The following is a 6,449-nucleotide window of genomic DNA, read 5'->3' as shown; positions in this document are numbered from 1 at the left end:
AGGGGGAGGATGAGGAGGAAAAAGAAGAAGAAGAGGAGGAGGAGGAGGAGGAGGAGGAGGAGGAGGAGGAGGAGGAGGAGGAGGAGGAAGAAGGAGAAGGGGAGGACGAGGAGGAGGAGGACGAGGAGGAGGAGGGCTGTCACTCAAGTAGATTGCTGGTGGCTAATGTTATACTCACCCTGACCCACCTAAAGAAGCCTTCATAAGACCCACCCCCACCCCCAAAGTATGGGGCTGGAGGGATTTTCCTATTTGTAAACATGCCAAGAAAATAGAGTGCCCCAAGAGAATCTGGCTGGGGAGTCTGGTGGATCTCATACTGGCCTTCCTCTGGTTGTTAGCTGTGTCCATCAAAACACTGTAATTAGTGGGCAAAAGCACACTCGTGTTCACCTGAGTCAATCTAGCAAATTTAACTCAACTGAGCACAGGAGGGTATTGTAGAAGCCTCCAAATTACAGCCAGTTAGAAATACAGATTCTAACTTGAGGCTTGTGAGGCAGTTAACAGCTTCTCTGTTTTGCCAAAACTTCCTGTATTTTCTTTTGAAATAAAATACTGGCAAGGATTAACACATGCACACACACACACACAAACAAATGAAATTGCAGGAAAATAAATAGAACTATAAATACCCAGATTAACTTAATTTATCAGTCTTATAAAGAAAATTAATGGGAATTTAACCTGTGTTTTCATTATAACTGTATAAGCTCATGTATGTACTAGTGAGGTTAAATGGGAAGAAAAATTGTCTGGAAATAAATGAGATGGCAGTTGGTTATATGAGGTATGCACCAAGGACATCATATGCTCACATAAATGTGACTTTGTGTATAGAACTACACAAGGATAATAAATTGTTAAATAAAATTCATAAGACTCATCATGGATTCCAATGAGCCAAGCTAAAAGCAAAATGGAGTCATGCATGCTAAGATCCCAAAGGGACATGATGAAGTTGTTCACCTGACTTTGTAAAAACTCAGGACTCAAAAGAGAAGAAATATCTGAAAGGGGCCAAATTGATTTGACAGAGTAATAAGGTTCACTCTTCCTTAATTCTGCCACAGAAGGGATCACCTGAGGCCTGGGATGTAACTCAAAGATAGCACAAACCTGCCTGCCACGTAAAAGTATTGATTGCCAACACAAAAGCAAAAAGTACGAACTTTTCAAAAATGCATATGGAAAACGGATCACTGAATCACTGAAAAGTTTAAGTTTAAGTTCAAAAGCATTGCAGAACTGAGCAAATGTTTCAGAACTAAGCTGGCATGATGAATCATGCCTTGCACTCAGGAGGCTGAGGCAAGAGGATTGCCATGAATTGGAGGCTAGCCTGAGCTACAGTGTGTGCTTAGATGAGCTTAGACTACAAAGAAAGGCCTTGTCTAGAGGAACGCTCAGGTTTGGGCATGGCAGAGCACGTGTTTTATCCCAGCACTCAGGAAACATCAGCAGGTGGATCTCGGTGTGCTTGAGATCAGCCGGCTCTACATGGTGAGTTTTAGGACAGTGGGGGCTGCATAGTGAGAGCCTGTCTCACAAATAAATCGCAGAACATTCAGAACAAGCAAAGTTTGGATCACGTAGAGTAACATTCGTTTTTTACAAAATTTCTTCTTTAATGGCAGACTGAATCGTGCTCCAGATCCTGGCTCTAAGTGATTCCTCAGAATTCCCAAACAAAATTCAGCAGCTTAATAAATAAATGGATACATAAAAAAATAAAATGAAGGGTAGATTATGACTCAGTAATAGATTGCTTGTTAACATGTGTGAAGCCCTAGGTTCCAGTCCCTATCCCCCCTTCACCCTCCTCTCCCCCTCCCTCCCCCTCTCTCCATCCCTCCTCTCTAACATACACACACACAAAAGCCAAGACTAATTTTTTTATCAAGGTCTCAGATTGTAGTCCAGCTGACCTTAAACTTTAGATCAGCTCACGAAATGCTGAAATTACAGGTGTGTGTTACCACACCCAACCAGAAGTTTGTCTTAAAGGTATATGTGTGCTAGTGTGACCAGTGAGATGGGTCAGCAGGTAAAGGTGTTTGCCCTCAACCTGACAACTGAGTTCAATCCCTCATTCCCAGGACCCACACGACAAAAGAAGAAAACTTCCCCCCAACACCCCAGGTTTATGTCTAACCTCCACCTATGCGCAACATGACCCACAAGCCCCATTCCCCTGATGCACACACTATATACATATATATATATATATATGGTTCCTATATGAGTGAAACACAAAAATTGTCACTCTTTTCCACCATCACCATCTTTTATCCTGCCCTTTCTCAAGTTCCCTCTGATTTTCATGGCTCTTTAATGTTTGACAGCCACCGGACCCAGAAACAGACTCTTAGGACATTAGCACTATGAAATTGCACATACCTCCTTCCCCGGAGTAGATAAGTCTAACAGCAATCAAGATTCCAAACCACTGGTGTGAGTAGGAACAGCATGGGCTCAGGAGAGATCAGTCTCCACCTATCCCATTCCTAGAGACAAATTTCTCAGGGGTGGGTTTGAATCCCAAGGGCCAATCACAGAGCTGGGTGGGGAGTCAATCACCTTTAAGAGTGCCTTCCTACACCGGCAGCACTGTGAGACTGAGTGAAAGCTGGTGTGGTGGAGAGGTGAGCACTAATCCCGCAGTTTACTCTTCTTTTAGTTGTCTCTCTGATAAAGCTCCCTTTCTTTAAATGTTTGCTTGTCTTGCCAGGAAGAATGATGGAGTGTGGGGTCTACACTCAAATTTCAGTCTTTGAGACAGAGTCAAATGTAGCCCATGCTGACTGGTCTTCAATATGCCCTACAGCTAAAGATGCCTTTGAACTGGTGACCCTCCTGTCTGACTGCTGGGGTTACAGACTTGTGCCTGTACTGAATTTATGTAGTGTTTTGTGCATACTAGGCAAGCAGTAAAACGAATGAACCACACGCCCAGCCCTCAGATTTTTGACCTAGAGAAGTCCATGACCCCTTCAAAGACTCACAATAGCTTTTCTTCGGCTTGAACCCAGGTCCACAATAAAGCCAATGTTTCAGAGACTCAGAGGCAAGTGTAGTTTGGTTGTGAGAACAGGCAAGAGTTTGGTGTCAGAGTGCCTTTCTGTTCTCTGAGGGGATGTAGAACACAGAGATAGAGGCAGCTGCAACACCTGAGCCTCCCAGGTGCTGTGCATAGCTTTGGGTGGCATCTAGAAGATGCTGTGGATTTTGTTCTGAGAGCCCCCTCTCCTCCATCTTCTTTTGGGGGGACAGGGTCTTGTGCTATAGTCCAGGCTAGCCTCTTGAAAACCAAGCTTATAGACATAGTCCACAATGCCTGGCTAGTCATCTCCCTTTAACAGAGTCCATCACATTTTGTCCATGGGCATGATATAACATTTTAAGGTAATTTTAATTCAGCGTCAGAATTAAGTCTTCAGTGATGATCTGTCCCAGTTGTTGCCTGCATGGGATTTACAGTTGTCTCCTAGATTCGTTTGCTCTGCTGTTCAGTGTTTCGAGACCAGGCATTTTTAAGTACCTCCTTAAACACTCACATTCCTTTATGAAACTGTAACTTTCCACTTAACCTGCATGTATCTGATTCACTGTGTACAGCAGACAGTGGCGAGCATGGTCTAGCAGCAGGTGTCATTTATCTAGCTACCCCAGAACTATTCCTCAGGCAAGCACACTGAGCTGCCCCACTTCCTCACAGCCTGTCAACAGCCAGTTAACACAGGGCAGAGGGAAGCAAGGGGTTTGGAAATCACAGCTGGGAGGTCTTTGTGAGCTTTCATGGTTGTACCATGTACCTCTGTGAGATGCGGACAGATACTCTTATACCCAGTACATATCACACACCCTTGCTTTTCTATGGTGAGGTGGGGGAAGGCTGCTTGACATTACTGCCTCTTTATTTGATTTGGTCCTAGAGACCAAATCCAGGGTCTTGTGGTGTTCAACACATGACTCTACTCACTGAGGTACCTGTCCAGCACCTAAGTAGAATATTATTGCTAGCTGAGGCTTGCTTGCTTTCTTTTCAATTGTATGAATTGTACTGTCTACCCAGTCTACGTAGAGTCAATTGGAAATTTCATTGTCTGTATCATAGCCTTGTGGTCTCATAGCATCCTTTCTACTCACAATTTTTCAATTATCTTTTTACCTGCTAATTTAACAGAAAACTTCTAGTTCTGTGGGTGTAGTTTGATTTTTTTCCATTGATTTATTTACTTTACATCCAGATCACAGCTTTCTCTCCATTCTCCCTCCCCCTTTCCTCCCTCTCACCTCTATCTCCCCCTCCCTTAATCCTCAGAGAAGGATATGACCCCATGGCTATCAACCTGTGTGGGTGTATCAAGTTGCAGTAGAACTAGGAGCACCTTCTGTTGAGTCTAAACAAGGCAGCCCAGCTATGTGCAAGGGATCCAAGGGCAGGCCACAGAGTCATAGACAACCCATGCTCAAGTACTTAGGGGTCCAACCTGAAGACCAAGCTGAAAATCTGTTCCATATGCAGATCTGTCTCCTGCATGCCCTTTGGTTGGTGGTTCAAACTATGTGAGCCCCAGTGGACCAAGGTTAGCTTGTGGTGTCCAGGACCCCTCAGGCTCCCTCAATCCTTCACTTACAGTTGCTTGATTAGAGTTCCACCAAGATATTTTATATTATCTGTGGCTATTGTGAAGGGTGTTGAAGGGTGGTGTTTCCCTGATTTCTTTCTCAGCCCATTTGTATACAGGAGGGCTACCGGTGCTTTTATTAGTTAATTTAGTATCCATTATCAGCTGTAGGAATTCCCTGGTAGAATTTTGGGATCACTTATGTATACTAGCATATCACCTGAAAATAGCACATTTTTTTACTCCTTCCTTTCTGCATTATATCACCTTGATCTCCTTTTGTCGTTTTATTACTCTAGCTAAAATTTCAAGTACTATATAGAATAGACCTGGAGAAAGTGGGTAGCCTTGTCTTGTCACAGATTCTACTTTCATTGCTTTATGTTCTTCTCCACTTAACAATTTTAAATATTGGCTTGCTGTATATTGCCTTTACTATGTTTATTTATTTTTATTTTTAAATATCTTTTTTTGCCATATACATCCTTTATTTTAACACATGATTTTTTGAGAAAAATATTTAAACAATTAATTCATCAATGATATGTAAAATTACTACTCTTTTACATAAATCAATGCATCAAAATATTACATCAAAGATCTAATAGAATTACAAAGACAACTTTTAAATAATAATAAAAAATTATAAATAACATCGAATGTCTGTAACAACTTATACTTAAAAGTTCAGAAACTTTTAAAGAATATTCAATATGGATGAACAGAATAGAAATTTTCAAATCACACATTTGAAAATTGCTCCGATTAAAATTATGTTGCTATGTCAATTATGCCAAATCAAATTGTCAAGTTACATAAATATTAATTTTACTATAAAAATATAGCTTAGGTAATTTTTTGTTTGTAGAACATGATTTTAATATAACTGTTAATATTCAACACACAGCAATTATTTTAAGATATATTTTGTTGTTATGTCTCCCTTTTCATTTCTGATTTTATTAATTTGGATGCTGTATCTGTGCCCTCTGGTTAGTCTGGCTAAGGACCAGCTCCTGGTTTTGTTGATACTTTATGTAGTTCTTTTTGTTTCTATTTGGTTGAATTTAGCCCTGAGTTTATTTCCTGCCATCTGCTCCTCTTGGGAGTATTTGCTTCTTTTTGTTCTAGAGCTTTCAGGTGTGCTGTCAACCTGATAGTGTAAGCTTTCTTCAGTTTCTTTTTGAAGGCACTTAGAACTATGAGTTTTCCTCTTACCACTGCTTTTATTGTGTCCCATATGTTTTAGTATGATGTGTCTTCATTTTCATTAAATTCTAAAAAGCCTTTACTGTCTTTATTACTTCCTTGATCAAGTTATCATTGAGTAGATGATTGTTCAGCTTCCATGTGTATGTGTGCTTTCTATTGATTTTGTTGGTATTTAAGACCGTCCTTAATCTGTGGTGATCTGATAAGGGTACATGGGATGGTTTCAATCTTCTTGTATCTGTTGAGACCTGTTTTGTGACGAATTATATGGTCAGTTTTGGAGAGGTACCATGAGGTGCTGAGAAGAAGGCGTATTCTTTTCCTTTAGAATGAAATGTTCTATAAATATCTGTTAGATCCATTTGGTTCATAACTTCTGTTAGTTTCACTGTGCCTGTTTAGTTTCTGTTTTCATGATCTGTCCAATGCTGAGAGTGGGGTGTTGAAGTATCCCGCTATTATTGTGTGGAGTGTGATGTGTGCTTTAAGCTTTAGTAAAGTTTCTTTTATGAATGTGGGTGCCCTTGCATTTGGAGCATAGATGTTCAGAATTAAGAGTTCATCTTGGTAGATATTTCCTCTGACCAGTATGAAGTGTCCTTCCTT

The 6,449-nt window shown here is 40.9% G+C and overlaps 1 protein-coding gene and 1 pseudogene across 2 annotated transcripts in view; one reads left to right on the top strand and one right to left on the bottom strand.

The window, feature by feature from the left end:
- Gm5065 (predicted gene 5065) overlaps window positions 1-3,106 on the bottom strand; it is a 10,141-nt pseudogene extending 7,035 nt beyond the window's left edge. Inside the window, exon 1 of the transcript NR_003622.2 lies at window positions 3,006-3,106. The product of NR_003622.2 is annotated as a predicted gene 5065 (transcript). The remainder of the gene's footprint in view (window positions 1-3,005) is intronic.
- Window positions 2,613-6,449, top strand: part of Nlrp2 (NLR family, pyrin domain containing 2) — a 52,489-nt gene continuing 48,652 nt past the window's right edge. Inside the window, exon 1 of the mRNA NM_177690.3 lies at window positions 2,613-2,645. The gene's annotated coding sequence lies outside the window, so the exon portion shown is untranslated. The remainder of the gene's footprint in view (window positions 2,646-6,449) is intronic.

This window comes from Mus musculus, chromosome 7 (genome assembly GCF_000001635.26).
Source record: "Mus musculus strain C57BL/6J chromosome 7, GRCm38.p6 C57BL/6J".
Taxonomy (NCBI): Eukaryota; Metazoa; Chordata; class Mammalia; order Rodentia; family Muridae; genus Mus; species Mus musculus.
Note: the sequence above shows the minus strand (reverse complement) of the source record. Positions and strands in the feature narration are given on the sequence as shown.